The sequence below is a fragment of the Chiloscyllium plagiosum genome, unplaced genomic scaffold (genome assembly GCF_037043375.1).
Source record: "Chiloscyllium plagiosum isolate Xiang-an unplaced genomic scaffold, Cpla_swu_hap1 HiC_scaffold_28, whole genome shotgun sequence".
NCBI classification, from domain to species: Eukaryota; Metazoa; Chordata; class Chondrichthyes; order Orectolobiformes; family Hemiscylliidae; genus Chiloscyllium; species Chiloscyllium plagiosum.
The window spans coordinates 12,185,801-12,202,371 of NW_028270166.1; the positions used below are offsets into that span (position 1 = coordinate 12,185,801).

Below are 16,571 nucleotides of genomic sequence, written 5' to 3' on the forward strand. Positions count from 1 at the left end.
CAGAATTGTTATGTCAAAGTGTTCTGTAATTATATATTAAATAAACAGCTTATAGAGTCATGGAGATGTACAGCATGAAAACAGTCCCTCCGGTCCAACTTGTCCATGCCAACCAGATATCCTAAACCTAATCTAGTCCCATTTGCCAGCACTTGGCCCATATCCCTCTCAACCCTTCCTGTTCATTTACCCATCCGGTTGCCTTTTAAATGTTGTAATTGTACCAGCCTCCATCACTTCCTTACACGCATCACCCTCGGTGTGAAGAAGTTACCCCTTCGGTCCCTTTTATATCTTTTCCCTCTCACCTAAACCTATGCCCTCTAGCTCTGGACTCCCCCAACCCAGGGAAAAGATTTTGTCTATTATCCTATCCATGCCCCTCCTGTTTATACAAACATCTATAAGGTTCAGCCTCCGACGCTCCAGGGAAAACAGCCTAGCCTATTCAGCCTCTCCTTATCGCTCAAATCCTCCAACCCTGGCAACATCCTTGTAAATCTTTTCGGAACCCTTTCACATTTCACAACATCCTTCCTGTAAGCAGGAGACCAGAATTGCATATTCTTAGTCCAATCACTAAATCTTCACATTGTTGCCACAAGTACGCTCCTGTCCTGTTTCACCTGAGCACCAAATATATTCTCTTACACATAATCTCTCCTCCTCCCTAAATGGTGTTCTATTGATGTGCCGAGTACAGGCATGTCATTATGTACTTCCAATTCTTTTAAAAGTTGGAAATAAGCATGCTGTTAATATTCCTGCTCCAATCTATATGGCTGTCAGTGTCTGGACTGAAAACCATATCAAGTTTCTGACATGATTTGGAGATGTCGGTGTTGGACTGGGGTGTACAAAGTTAAAAATCACACAACACCAGGTTATAGTCCAACAGGTTTAATTGGAAGCACTAGCTTTCGGAGCACCACCCCTTCATCAGGTGGTTGTGGAGGAGCAGCACTCTGAAAGCTTGTGCTTCCAATTAAACCTGTTGGACTATACCTGGTGTGTGATTTTAAAGTTTCTGACAGATACACAATGAATATGGTCACAGGTCAGAGTACCTTACAATCATCAGTGGAAGTTGCATGTCTTATTCTTTAAAGATGGGCCAACATTAAAAGGATTATGGCATTTCCAACCTGCCTGTCTCCTTGTTTCATACTGGAAAAAAGCAAAGTTGGAAATTCAACAGCCACTATCAACCTCCCACTGTACCACAATGGCTGATCATATCCATATTAGCCTGGGTGGCCATTAGAAATGTAAACCCAGTGACCATGTGACTGAAACCAGCTTCAATGAGTCCAGATTCGCTCTTATTAACACAGGCTCAGTAAATCCATCAGTTGTCAGCCAGTCTGAGAACCAAACTCTGAAATGCACTGTAAGAAATCAAGTAGCCAAATAATTAACCTCTGACTATTTCAAAATTCACCAGGGAATCAATCTCCTAGATATTTAACTACAAGAAATCTCACAATCTGCTGTGGACCCTTTGCTTTACAAGAACCTCATTTCAACTTTACATCATCAAATCTGTTCCCAAAACATAGGCCTGCCACAAGGAGACCAGAAATTGTAAATCACACACTGAATTTACTGTAAGCTGTGTGTGTGTATGCTCGCATGTATGTGTGTGTGTGTGCACGTGCGTGTGTGCATATGTAAGAACAGATGACTCCAACTGAGTATTATGTATTGCACTAAATATGGGCTGTATGAGAATAAATAATCTTTATTTAGATTCGTAAAAAAGCTTGCTGCTGAATAATTTAATTGAAAATTACATTCCTAGTGTAAGAAAAGCCACAGACCACATTCCAAAACACAAAAAACATGTTGATTACATACAATAAGAAAGCATATGCGTTCTGTTTACATACATAACAATTACATATCATTCAAACAATAACGCAAAGCCTGATTATCTGATCATTAGAACATTGCTGCTGTACGGGTGTGCAGTCAACATTTTGGCTGCTGACTTTGCATACTGCAGCAGTGCCTACATGTCAAAATGCTCAGCAAACAGAATTGTTAGTATAAAAACAGGCCATTCGACCTGACAGGTCTATGCTCATGATTTTGCAGCACAGAACATCCTCCTGATCTAACCAGATCAGTACACCCTCTTAATCTGTTCTCCCTTGTTGCTCAGTTCTCATCCACATAACTACATTGACATTATTCATTACAATACTCCTTGTAATAATGAGTTCCACACTCAAACCACTCTCTTGATAAAGACATTTCTCCTCAATTCTCTATTGGGTTTATCTCTGACAATCTTACATTCAGAGTCGCTAGTCTGGTATTCAGGTAGGAAACTGAAAAACTACCCTGCCACACTGACACTTACTCAATCTCAGAACAGTTATATCTCTTTCAGTGGGTGCTACTTGTACCTCTGAGGACAAAGGTTGTGGGTATAGCTCTTACTCCAGACTCATGAGTGCAAATCCTGACTTTGAAGAAGAGTAGGGCAGGAATCCTAGTTAATGTTTAACCCTCAACTAAACTCATTCCTAAATAGAGATCTGTAATCAAAGGTTTACATTTAAATTTTAACAACTCTGTTGGCCTTCTGGTCTTTTTGTTTGCTTCATTGCCCTATTAGGAACTTAGGAACAGGGGTAGGCCATTCAGCCCATTGAACCTGTTCTGCCATTCAACAAGATCATGGCTGATCTGTGGCCTAACTCCATGCACCTGTCTTTGGCCCAAATCCCTTCATGCCTTTGCTTAACAAAATTTTATCTATTTTAGATTTAAAATTAACAATTGATCCAGCATCCACTACCCTTTGTGGAAAGGAATTGCAAACATCTACCCCCCTTAATGTGTAGAAATGCTTCCTAACATCTCTCCTGAACAGTTTGGCCCTAATTCTCAGACCATGCCACAAATCTTCGATCAGATCACCCCTTCTAACGTTTGAGAGGAAATCGGCCTAATTTGTATAATCTCTCCTCATAATTGTATTTTTATTCTTTCATGGGATGTGGGTGTTGCTGGCTAGGTCAGCACTTATGGCCATCCTTGATTAAAGAGTCAACCACATTGCTGTGGGCCAGAGTCACATTTAGTCCAGACCAGGTAAGGATGGCAGTTTCCTTCCCTGAAGGACATTAGTGAACCAAATGGTGTTTTTTTCCCCAACAATCAACATCTGTTTTATGGCCATCATTAGACCCTTAATTCCAGATTTTTAATTGAATCCAAATTCTACCATCTGCCATGGCACAATTTGAAGCCGGGTTCCCACATCATTACTGGGGTCTCTGGACTAATAATCTAGCGATAGTATTATTAGGCTGTTGCTTCACACTTATGCTTGAAGTCCTGGTATCATTCTTGTAAATCAATGTTATACTCTCTCCAGGGTCAATATATCCTTCCTAATGTATGGTGCCCAGATTTGCTCACAGTACACCAAGTGGGGTCATAGTCATAGAGATGTACAGCATGGAAACACACCCTTCAGTCCAACACGTGCAAGCCAACCAGACATCGCAACACAATCTAGTCCCACCTGCCAGCACCCGGCCCATATCCCTCCAAACCCTTCCTATTCATATACCCATCCATATGCCTTTAAAACGTTGCAATTGTACCAGCCTCCACCCCTTCCTCTGGCAGCTCATTCCACACCTGCACCATTCTCTGCATGAAAAGGTTGCCCCTTAGGTCTCTTTTATATCTTTCCCCTCTCACCCTAAACCTATGCCCTCTTGTTCTGGACTCCCCAACCCTAGGGAAAAGATTTTGTCTATTTACCCTATCCATGCCCCTCATGATTTTGTAAACCTCTATAAGATCACCCCTCAGCCTCTGACACTCCAGGGAAAACAGCCCCAGTCTGTTCAGCCTCTCCCTATAGTTCAAATGCTCCAACCCTGGCAACATCTTGTAAATCTTTTCTGAACCTTTTCAAGTTTCACAACATCTTTCTGATAGGAAGGAGACCAGAATTGCACACAATATTCCAACAGTGGCCTAACTAGTGTCCTGGATAGCAGCAACATGACCTCCCAACTCCTCTACTCAATACTCTGACCAATAAAGGAAAGCATACCAAACGCCTTCTTCACTATTCTGTCTACCTGTGACTCTACTTTCAAGGACCTATGAACCTGCACTCCAAGGTCTCTTTGTTCAGCAACACTCCCTAGGACTTTACCATTAAGTGTAAAAATCCTGCAAAGATTTGTTTTCCCAAAATGCAGCACCTCGTATTTATCTTAATTAAACTCCATCTGCCACTCCTCAGTCCATTGGCTCATCTGATCAAGATCCCATTATAATCCAAGGTAACCTTCTTCACTGTCCACTACACCTCCAATTTTTGTGTCATCTGCAAATTTACTAACTGTACCTCTTAAGCTCACATCCAAAATATTTATATAAATGACGAAAGTAGTGGACCCAGAACCGATCCTTGTGGCACTCCACTGGTCACAGGCCTCCAACCTCAAAGACAACCCTCCAACACCACCCTCTGTCTTCTACCTTTGAGCCAGTTCTGTATCTAAATGGCTATTTCTCCCTGTATTCCGTGAGATCTAACCTTGCTAACTAGCCTCCCACGAGGAACCTTGTCGAACGCCTTACTGAAGTTCATAGAGATCATGTCTACCGCACTGCCCTCAATCAATCTTCTTCATTACTTCTTCAAAAAACTCAGTCAAGTATGTGAGGCATGATTTCCCACGGACAAACCGAATCAGGGTTTTATATAATGGTAGCATAGCTTTTGCAGTCATTACTGTTTACATATTAGAAAGAATGGAAAGATAGCAACAATTTACACAGCATGGGAAGAGGGTGTGGAATGAATGGGTAATATTTGGTGTAGACATGCAGCAGGAAATGTTAACTGATTAAATTCACATTTGGCAACTCAACCATGTCCCTCAACCAAAGTCACTTAAACAGAATATCTGGTCATTACTGCGTCGCTGTTTGTCGGAGCTTGCTGTGTGTCTATCAGCTGCTGTGTTTCCTATATTACAACGGAGGCTACATTTCAGCACAATTACTCTGCTGGATGTAAAGCACTCTGTGCCAGACCTGAGGTGAAAGGTGCATTAACAAATGCAGGTTCCTCCTTTCTCTGGAGCCTACAGGCTTTTGAAATGCAACTGCGGTGTCGCCCGATCACTGCATTAGGATGTATCACATCTTTGCTTCTCTTCTTTATATCCTTCTTGGTCTCCTGCACTATAACCCTACCATTGAGTTTTTCAATTTAAAAACAAAAGGTGCAACATATAATCAGAATGCACATTTGTTATCAAAGAGAGCTGAAGGAACCAGCATTGATTCAGGTCTTCAGTGAAAGGGCTCACTGATGAGCTTGCCTCTTCATCTATTTGTCTGTCGGAAGGCTGAAGAGCGGTTTGAAGTAGCTTACGAGTTGAGAAACTGCCGGGGAAATTTTACTCCAGTGATCTTAAGACAGAAGAACATTTGGTATTGATTTTGGCTGCTTTCAGTAATTCCAAAGTTAGTTAGGAGATGTTCTTCCAAAATGTGCACATTAGTAGCAGTGGGAGCAGCAACAACTGTAATGTGATGTGAGGTTTAAACGTAACCTGAGCCCACAGAATCACAGTAATAGGGAGAAAGGAAGAGTCATCAAAAAAAAACAAGATGATGAAAGAGAAAGAAATCAATTTTATTTTAGCATTAATGAAATACTTTTGGAAACAAGGAAAGCATAAAATGCATGGGTTTGAAATACTGTCCTGGATAGGGTAGGATTTATACAATTAAACATAGGGCCTCGGTTAGTGTGGTAGAGCAGAGAGACCTACGGGTTCAGGTGCATAATTCTTTGAAGTCAGTATCACACATAGACAGGGTGGTTAAGAAGGTGTTTAGCATGCTTGCCTTCATTGTCTCAGACTTTTGCGTTTAGGAGTTGGGATGTCGTGTGGAGGTTGTACAGGATGTTGGTAAGGCCTTTTCTAGGATATTGTGTCCAGTTCTGGTTGCCCTAGTATTGGGAGGATATTATGAAGCTGGAGAGGGTTCAGAAAAGATATACCAGGATGCTACCAGGAATGGAAGGTTTGAGTTATAAGGAGAAATTAAATAAGCTCAGACTTTTTTCACAGGAGGATAGGAGGTTGAGCGATGACCTTATAAAGATTTTTAAAATCATGAGGGCATAGATAAGGTGAATGGTATGTGGCTTTTCCCTATCGTAGGGGATTTCAAGTCCATGGGGCATATTTTTAAGGTGAGAGGAAAAGGATTTTAAAAAAGACATGAGGAGCAACAGAGAGTGGTTCTTGTGTGGAATGAATTTAGAGGAAGTGGTGGATATGGATATGTGTACAGTTACAACATTTAAAAGACATTTGGAAAAATAGATGAATAAGAAATGTTTAGAGGGTTATGAGCCAAGTGCAGGCAGGTGGGATTAGTTTAATTTGGGATTATGGTTGGCACGGACAGGTTGGACCGAAGGTCTGTTTCCATGTTGTGTGACTCATGACTCTCAGTGTGGGATATTGTATTGTCACATTGGTAGGCATTATATCGAAGGCTAGGAATGTGTTTTAAGAATATCATGTGCAGAAAATCTCTGATCTCCCAATGGCCATAGTTTCTGAGTGTAACTTAACCATAGGAGAGAAAACAAAAGAACTTACATTTCTATAGCACCTTTTACAACCTCAGGATGTCCCAAAGTGCATTGAAGTCAACAAAACCGGAGGACATAAAAGCATAGGTAGGCTATTCAGCCCATCAAGTCTCTTCTGCCTATCAGTTAAATCATGGCTGATCCGATATCTATCAAGCCCACTTTCCTGCCTTCTCCCATAATTTTTGATACCCTTCCTGATGAAAAATCTGTCCATCTCAGCCTTTCGTATACCTTATAACCCAACCTCAATAGCCCTGTATGGTAAAGAATCTACAGATCCACTACTCTCTGAGAGAAGAAATTCCTCCTCATCTCTGTCTTAAATGTGCAAACCCTAATTCTGAGATAATGCCATCTGGTCCTCGACTCTCTCACAAGGGGACCTCTCCGCATCTACCTTGTCAAATTTTCTAAGAATCTTGCATGTTACAATAAGGTCACCTCTCATTTTTCTATATTCCAATGAGTACATCCAGTCATACAATCATTGAGTCATACTGCATGGAAACAGGCCCTTCGGCCCAACTCATCCATGCCGATCAGATTTCCGAAACTGAACTAGGGGGAGGAGGGGAAAGGGGGAGGAGGGGAAAGGGGGAGGAGGGGAAAGGGGGAGGAGGGGAAAGGGGGAGGAGGGGGAAAAAGGGGAGGAGGGGAAAGGGGGAGGAGGGGGAAAGGGGAGGAGGGGGAAAAAGGGGAGGAGGGGAAAGGGGGAGGAGGGGGAAAGGGGGAGGAGGGGAAAGGGGGAGGAGGGGGTAAGGGGAGAGGGAAGGGGGTGGAGGGGGGGAGGAGAGGGAGGAGGGGGGAGGGGAGAGGGAGGGGGGTGGAGAGGGGGAGGAGAAGGGGGAGGAGAGGAGGGGGAGGAAGGGAGAGGGAAGAGGTGGGGGGGAGGGAAGGGGGTGGAGGGGGGAGAGGGATGGGGGTGGAGGGGGGAGGGGAGGGAGGGGAAGGGGAGGAGGGGTGAAGAGGGGAGGGGAGGAGGGGTGAAGAGGGGAGGGGAGGAGGGGATAAAGAGGGGAGGGGAGGAGGGTGGAGGAGGGGGGAGGGGAGGAGGGGGAGGAGGGAGGCGGGGAGAACGGGGAGAGGAGAAGGGTGGAGGGGAAGGGGAGGAGAGGAGGGGAAAGGGAAGGAGAGGAGGGGAAAAGGGAGAGGGGGAGGAGAGGAGGGGGAGAGGGGAGCGGGAGGAGAGGAGAGGAGAGGGAAGGAGGGGAGTGGGGGAAGGGAAGGGAGGAGGGGAATGGAGAGGAGGGAGAGAGAGGAGGGGGGGAGGGAGAGGAGGGGAGGGGGAGGGGAGGGGGGAGCGGCGGAGGAGGGGAGGTGGGAGGGGAAGGGAGAAGGCAAGAGGGAGGAGGGGAAGGGGAGAGTGGCGGAGGTGAAGGGGAGAGGGGAGGAGGGGGAGGCGGGAGGAGGGGAAAGGGGGTGGGGGAGGAGGGGAAGGGGAGGGGAGGAGGGGAAAGGGGAGGGGGAGGAGGAAAAGGGGAGGGGAGAGGAGGGAAAGGGGAGAGGGAGGAGGGAAATGGGAGCGGGGGAGGGGGAGGAGGGGAAGGGGAGGAGGGGAGGGAGAGGTGGGGAGGTGGGGAAAGTGGAGGGGGAGGAGGGGAAGGGAGGAGGGAGGAGGCAAGGAGGGGAAGAGAGGAGGGGAAGGGGAGGGTAGGAGGGGAGAGGGGAGGTGGAGGAGGGGGAGGGGAGGGGAGGGGGTAGGAGGGGAGAGGAGAGGGGAGGGATAGGAGGGGAGAGGGGAGGTGGAGGAGGGGAGGGAGGTGGAGGAGGGGAGGGGTGAGGGGAGCGGGGGAAGGGGAGAGAGCGGGTGGAGGGGAGAGGGGAGGAGGAGAGTGGGGAGGAGGGGGAGGGGAGAGGGAGGAGGGGGGAGGGAGGAGGGGAGGAGGGGAGAGGGGAGGAGGGGAGAGAGGGAGGAGGGGAGAGAGGGGGAGGGGAGAGGGAGGAGGGGAGAGGGAGGAGGGGAGGAGGGGAGAGAGGAGGAGGGGAGAGAGAGGAGGGGAGTGGGAGGAGGGGAGAGAGGAGGCGGGGAGAGGGAGGAGGGGAGAGGGGGAGATGGTAGGAGGGGAGGAGGGAGATGGGAGGAGGGGGAGATGGGAGGAGGGGGAAGTGGGGGAGGGGAGGAGGGGGAGGAGGGGAGGGGAAGGGGAGGAGGGAGGAGGGGAGGAAGGGGAGAGGAGGAAGGGGAGGGGGAAGGGGAGGGGGAGGAGGGGAGGAGGGGGAGAGGAGGAGGGGAGGAGGGGAGAAGGGAGGAGGGGAGGAGCGGAAGGGGAGAGTGGAGGGTGAGGAGGGGAGGAGGGGAGGAGGGGAAGGGGAGAGTGGAGGGGGAGGAGGGGAAGGGGAGAGTGGAGGGGGAGGAGGGGGAGGGGAGGGAGGGGGAAGGAGGGGAGGGGGGGAGGGAGGAAGGGAAGGGGAGAGGGGTGGGGGTAGGGGAGGGGTGAGGAGGGGAGGAGAGGGGAGAGAGAGGGGAAGGGGGAGAGGGGAGGGGAGGAGGGGAGGAGTGGAAGGGGAGAGAGGAGGAGGAGAGAGAGGAGGAGGGGAAGGGGAGGTGGGGAGTGGGGAGGAGGGGAGCGGGGAGGAGGGGAGAGGGGAGAGGAGGGCGGGGATGAGGGGAGAGGGGAGGGGAAAGAGGGGAAAGAGGGAAGGGGAAAGGGGAGGAGGGGAGAGGGGGGTGGGGGAGGGGAGGGGGAGGAGGGAAGGGGAAAGGGGGAGGGGGAGGCGGGGAAGGGGAGGAAGGAGGAGGGGAGAGGGGAGGGGGAGGAGGGAAGGGGAGGAGGGGAAGGGGGAGTGGAGAGGGGAGGAGGGGAGAGGGGGAGGAGGGGAGAGGGGAGAAGGGGAGAGGGGAGGAGTGGAGAGAGAGGGAGGGGGAGGGGATAGGGAGGAGGGGAGATGGGAGGAGGGGAGAGGGGAGGAGGGGAGAGGGAGGAGGGGAGAGGGGAGGAGGGGAGAGGGAGGAGGGGAGAGGGAGGAGTGGAGAGGGAGATGGGGGGATGGGAGAAGGAGAGATGGGTGGGAGGGGAGATGGGAGGAGTGGAGATGGGAGGAGGGGAGGAGTGGAGATGGGAGGAGGGGAGAGGGGAGGAGGGGAGATGGGAGAAGGGAAATGGGAAGAGGGGAGATGGGAGGAGGGGGGAAGGAGGAGGGGAGGAGGGGGAGGAGGGGGACGGGGAGGAGGGGCGGAGGGGAGGAGGGGAGGGGAGGGGGAGGAGGGAGGGGGTGAGGAGGGGAGGGGTGAGGAGGGGAGGGGGAGGGGAGGAGAGGGAGAAGGAGAGGGGAGGAGGGGGAAGGGGAGGAGGGGAGGAGAGGGGAGGAGGGAGGGGGGAGGGGAGGAGGGGAAGGGGAGGGGGAGGAGGGGAGGAGATGGGGAGGGGAAGGAGGGGAGGAGATGGGGAGGGGAAGGGAGGGGAGGAGGGAAGAGGGGAGGAGAGGAGAGGGGAGCGGAGGAGAGGAGAGGAGGAGACAGGAGGGGAGGAGGGGAAGGGGGAGGGGGAGAGAAGGAGGATGATGGGAGAGGGAGGGGGGAGAAGGGGTGGGGAGGAGAGGGGGGAGAGGGGGAGGAGGGGAGGGGGGAGAGGGGAGGTGGAGGGGAGGGGAGGGGGGAGGAGAAGGGGGAGGGGAAGGAGGGGAGGGGGAAGGGTTGGTGGGGGAGGGGGAGGGGGGAGAGGGGAGGTGGAGGGGAGGGGAGCGGGAGGAGGAGAGGGGAGGTGGGGAGAGGGGAGGTGGGAAGAGGGGAGGGCAGAGGGGGGAGGGGAGGGGGAGGAGGGGAGGAGATGGGGAGGGGGAGGGGAGGAGATGGGGAGGGGGAGGAGGGGAGGAGGGAAGAGGGGAGGGGAGGAGAGAAAAGGGGAGGGGAGGAGAGGGGAGGGGAGGAGGGCAAGTGGGAGGGGAGAAGGAGGAGGATGGGAGAGGGAGGGAGAGGGGGAGGAGGGGAGAGGGGAGGAGGAGAGAGGAGGATGGAGGGGGAGGAGGGGAGAGTGGAGGATAGTGGAGGGGAGAGGGGAGAATGGAGAATGGAAGAGGGGAGGGGAGGTGGGGAAAAGGGAGGAGGGGAGGGGGAGGGGAAGGGGGGAGGAGGGGTGGAGGGGAAGCGGGGGAGGAGGGGGGAGGGGAGAGGAGGGGAAAGGGGAGGATGGGCAGCAATACAAACCCCACTGTGCAATCAGTTCGCAGGGAAATGCTGATGAACCCCACATCCCTCTCTTGGTTATATGCTTTTTTTTCCCTAACTGCGATAGTACTTATTTATTCCTCTCCTGATTATACTTCTCAGCTAAGGTTTTCCTGATTGGCCCAGAGTAACAACCCCAATCGAGCACTTCGCAGCTCATGAGGTCAACCTGATCCCAAACACTACACTTTCCCAGTCATGTACCTGTTCAAATGTCTTTTATATGGTGTAACTATACCTGCTCCTACCACTTCCTCTGGCAGCTCATTCCATATACATACCACCCTCTATGTGAAAAGGTTACCCCCCACCCCAGTTCCTTTTCACTCTTTCCTCTCTCATCTTAAAAATACGTCCTCTAGTTTGGGATTCACCTAGCCTGCGTAAAAGACCTTGGCTATTCACACTATCCATGCCCCTTCTGGTTTTATGAACCTCTATAAGGTCACCCCTGCCTCTGAAGCTCCAGGGAAAAAAAGCCCCAGCCTATCCAGCCTCTCCTTATACCTCCAACCTTCCAGTCTTCCATGTACTGAGATGAGAAGAAATGTCTTCATCCAGAGAGTGTTGAGCCTGTGGGAATTCTCTGCCATGGAAAGTGTCTGCGGCCAAAATATTGAATGTTTTCAAGAAGGAGTTTGATAAAGCTGTTCGGACTAAAAAGATCAAAGAGTGTAGGGAGAAAGCAGGAACAGCGTACTAAGTTGGCTGATCATCCATAATCAGATAGAATGGGAAAGCAGACTCGATGGGCTGAATGGCCTACTTCTGCTCCTATTTCCGATGTTTCTACATTTCCAAATGTAAGAGAAGGTTCCTGTCGGGAAAGCTGACCTATCTGAATGGTTCTGAGAACTTAATAGCAAACTGTAACCTACTGTCAGCAAACTGAATGTTTGCCTCTTGCCTAAATAAGTTCTCCCCACTCCCTGGCCACTGCATGCCCTTTGAAAAGCTTTGGGTGGGCCCCAAAGATTCCACCCATTAATTCGATTTGGGTGTGGTATTAAGCTGCTGGGGCTTTTTGTTTAAAATACAAGTACAACCTTGGCAAAAAAGTATTCAAATTGGTTTCAACTTTCGCAGCACCTATAAATAGCAACCATTAACATTGAAATATGATCATTCAGCCAGACTGCCTCAGCCAAAGACCTGCTGGTTATGAATCAGCAGAAAATGGTTCCCTCCCACGTTACTTCATATGGTGCTCAAATATATTAGCAATTCATGAGACGGTTATTAATAATACTGATACCAGTCAGACAGACAATGAGTAGGGTACAATTGGCTTGTATCCCACTGGGGAGAAAACCATCATATATCCACAGTCTAGCTGATCTCCAAAAACTGGGTTGACATCCAGCAGACTATTTGCATCTGGACAGATTGATCTCTAACCCAATGATCATCCCCTAACCTCTTGAGTCAAGCTTTTTGTCTTCAAACTCTATTCTTGTAAATTGGATATTGCAGCACTGAAAGCTGACTTCCTGCCCAGTAGTAAGACTTTGGTCCTTTGAATAGACTGACTCTTCCTTCATTGCAAGGGGCTCCTTAGCCCTGTTTGGAGCACACCAGAAGAAGGCAAACAGCGAAGGAGGAAGAGGAAGAAGTGGCTCGAGAATCTTATAAGCAAGAGCTGGGTTAGGATCCTGGCTGAAGGAGAATACTGTGGACAAATGGATTGATTGTATTTGCACAGTAAGGGATTGAGTTTTACCAACTGCAATCTCATAGAAACCAACTTCTATCTATTAAGATTTCACAGCAAGAAATTGTCTACAATTAATTCTAATTATGCAGTAAGAAAACCGCCTTTGTTAATTACAAGTGTACAGTAGGTAATTAGATTGAATTAATTACATGTACTCGACTTTATCAGTTATATGTCCATGGGACTGTTACAAGGCTGGTCAGTTAGATATTCCTCTGATGTCAGTTACAGGTTCATAATCAGCGACAATAATGTTGCTGCCCAGAAACAAATATTTGTTCAAATTCTTCACGGTTAGTTTCAAGGTGAGGTATGCTTTCTCCCTGAGGTCACCCTTGGTAACTTAGAAATTGAAAGCATCTAAAAATGTCACATCAAAATACTAAGCTAGAGAAAAAAAACCCAACAGTATCAGCTGTAGAGCATTAATAGAGGGGAGGATGGTGAATTCTTGGTAACTTTAATAGATAACAGTAAGGTTCTCACTAAAGAATAATCCCAATGCCCAGACTGGCTGAGGTTGCTATGTAGGACTCTCCTTTTTCAATCACTCCATTGCCTGAGATGTGGTGACCCTCAGGTTAAACAACCAGGAGTCATCTCTCTCTAATGAGATAGAAGTTAGTCTGATAAGACTATGACAACCCAACCTTTAGTCAGGGATGCTCTCTAAAATTCAACTGGAACAGTGATCATTGTTGTCCATCACTAGTTACCTGTGAACTGATTGAGGGGTCATTTTACAGGACAGTCAAGATTCAACATCATCACTGAGAGTCTGCAGCTACAGGTAAGCCAGACCGGGTAAAGATGGCATATTTCCCTCGCTAATGGACATCAATGAACCAGATAGGTTTTTATCATAATCAGTGACAATTGTCATAGTCACTGCTGGACCAGCTTTTAATTCTAGAGTTTATTGAATTCAAATTTCACCATCAGCCTCTGGGGATTCTAATGAATATCCTCTGAATACTGGATTAGAGTTTTGGATTACTCACCCAGCGACATGACCACATTGCCATTGCCTCCTTACTGTAATTTCACAGATATCAAGCTAACCTCTACGGGAGGACTGTATAACCGTTCACAAGAGTTGATCTTTCAGCCCCAAGCCCCAAGCCCCAAGCTCATATCCAGTCAAACATTTCAGGGACTCAACACCTCCCTGAGTGTAAACTTAAATCAGGTCTCTACCCCACCACATGCCAAAGTGAGGATAAGCACTCAGCATTTTGGCAATCTCATTCCAGGGAGGCCACAAACTGCAGGTGTGGAAATTGAGAAGTGTCGGACTGGTAAAGCCAAACTTGCTCCTTGGAAACTGAAGATAAAATAGACAGCGACTCAGCGCAATAGCCATCCTGAGTGTGACTTGGAGGCCATTGATTCTGACACTAACTTTCTGAAGATGGTAACTTCTCCTAGTTCTGTGCCTTGATATCCCTTGCAAGGAAGAATCCCACCAAGCATTTCACTGTAGAATACACTTGGCTTTGGAGATGCACTACTTCAGGATTAGTTCATGGATGCTGAACAGATCCTTCTATTTTAATTCATTTTTATTTTTATTTTTCATTTTATCTTTAATTTTATTGCAAGATTTAGCTTATTTCATATAAATAGTTAGTTTTGTGCTTCAAGACCATGAGACCATAAGATCTAGGAGCCAGGAGCAGGCTTTACAGCCCATCACGTCCTATCCACCATTGAATGAGATCATCGAAATGAACCCATTATGAGTTTTGATGCTGACAACTGTAAATTGGAAAGTCAAGGTTGGCTTTGGTTTAAATATATGATTTAAATTAAATTAGATATCCAGTGTTGCTACATTTGTCTGCGTGTCAGCACATCTCTATGACTCTGTGTGTTTCAGATGGGATGTTAAACCAGGGTTCCATCAGTCTGTTCAGGTGGTTGAAAAGAAAGTCTTTATTTATGTCACATCTTCCACAGCCTCGACACATCTTAAACTGCTTCACAGTGATGAACTTTAGCAGCCTAGTCACTCTAGTAATGCAGGAAATGCCAATTTACACACACCAAGATTGCACTGACAAATATGATAATGATCAGATGATTTGCTTTATAGTGATGTTACCTTAGGGATGAATATTGTTGACAGTGTGGTGCTGGAAAAGCACAGCAGGTCAGGCAGCATCCGAGGAGCAGGGAAATCGACGTTTCGGGCATAAGCCCTTCATCAGGAGGGCTGATGAAGGGCTTATGCCCGAAATGTCGATTCTCCTGCTCCTCGGATGCTGCCTGACCTGCTGTGCTTTTCCAGGACCACACTGTCAACTCTGGTCTCCAGCATCTGCGGTCCTCACTTTCTCCTTTGGGATGAATATTGACCAGGACACTCAAGGGAATTCTCCCCGTCTTCCGTAAAATAATGCTGTGAAATCTTTGTTGTTGACCTGTGAAGGCAGAGAAAGTTAAACATCCAATCTGGAATTAGGTTGCACCTCTAACAGTGCAGCATTCCCTTCATACTATCTGCTGAGTATTCGTGCTGAAGTCTCTAGAGAAGGCTTTGCCTGAACCTCTATCCTGATGAATCAGAGGCGAGGTTGTAATCTCAGAGCCGGGGCTAACATCCCAATGATCGATCTTAAAAGATGTAGGGTATTTCTGACAAACATTTATCTTTCAACTGACACCAACAAAACCAAATAACCAGTCACACATCTCACTGGTCGCTCTTGCTGTGAATTAATTAATTTGCCTTGTTTACAAGCAAAGTAACAATGACTCCCCCTCAGAAATAATTCAATGGCTATAAATCATTCAGAGGTGACAGGAAAATGTGAGAGGTGTGAAATAAAATGCAAATTAAAGTTCTTCTCTGCTATTGTATCACACAGGCTATTTAAGATAATGCAGAGTTTTATTTTCAAAGTTCGCGCTGAGGATCATGAACTGATCGCTGTGAAGGGGTTAATGGAGTGGTGATGGCGATGGGTTTTTTTTATTCATTTATGTGATGTGGGCATCGCTGGCTGACTAGCATTTATTACTCATCCCTAAGTTGCCCCAAGATGGTGGTGGTGAGCTGCCTCCTTAAACCACTGCAGGCAACTCCCAATGCCGTGAGGGAGGGAATTCATCCCAGCGACAGTGAATGAACGATGATATATTTCCCAAGTCAGAATGGTGAGTGGCTTGGAGGGCAACGTGAAGGTGACGGTGTTCCCATATATCTACTGCTCCTGTCCTTCTAGATGGAAGTGGAATCATAGAATCCCTACAGTGTGGTAGCAGGCCATTTGGTCTATCAAGTTACATTAACCCTCTAAAGAGCATCCCACCCGGACCCCTCCTCTATCCCTGTAACTCTGCATTTTCAATGGCTAGGAGAAAGTGAGGACTGCAGATGCTAGAGACCAAAGTAAAAAAGTATGGTCCTGGAAAAGCACAGCCGATCAAGCAGCATCCAAGGAACAGGAGAGTCGATGTTTCGATCATAAGCTCTTCATCAGGAATGTCATTCCCGATGTTTTGAGCATAAGCACAGCCGATCAAGCAGCATCCAAGGAACAGGAGAGTCGATGTTTCGATCATAAGCTCTTCATCAGGAATGACATTCCCGATGAAGAGCTTGCGATCGAAACGTCGACTCTCCTGCTCCTCAGATGCTGCCTGACCAGCTGTGCTTTTCCAGTGCCACACTTTTTGATTTCCCTTGGCTAACCACCTAGCCTACACATCACTGGTCACAATGTGCAATTCAACATGGTCAATCCACCCAATGTGCATGTCTTTGCACTGTGGGAAGAAACCCATGTTGAAATGGGGAGAAACCTCACACGTCTCCTGAGGGTGGAATTGAACTCAGATCCCTATCACTATTCGGCAGCAATGCTAACCACTGAGCCACTCCGGTCGTGAAATGATTGTAAGTTTGGAAGGTGAAGAGGTGAGTCATGGAGACGGGAGTGGAGATGGCAAAGGGGATAGTGTTGGTGATAAAAGAAGGGTGTGGTGACGGTGATGGTGGTGGTGAAGGGAACAATAAGGTAGTCATG

At 48.2% G+C, this 16,571-nt stretch overlaps 2 long non-coding RNA genes across 2 annotated transcripts in view; one reads left to right on the plus strand and one right to left on the minus strand.

Moving 5' to 3' along the window:
- The window catches only part of LOC148142494 (uncharacterized), a 168,979-nt gene extending 154,302 nt beyond the window's left edge, over positions 1-14,677 (minus strand). Inside the window, exon 1 of the long non-coding RNA XR_015751895.1 lies at positions 14,645-14,677. This is a non-coding gene — a long non-coding RNA (uncharacterized LOC148142494). The remainder of the gene's footprint in view (positions 1-14,644) is intronic.
- LOC148142495 (uncharacterized) overlaps positions 1-16,571 on the plus strand; it is a 51,490-nt gene that overhangs the window by 7,615 nt on the left and 27,304 nt on the right. The gene's annotated exons all lie outside the window — the stretch shown is intronic.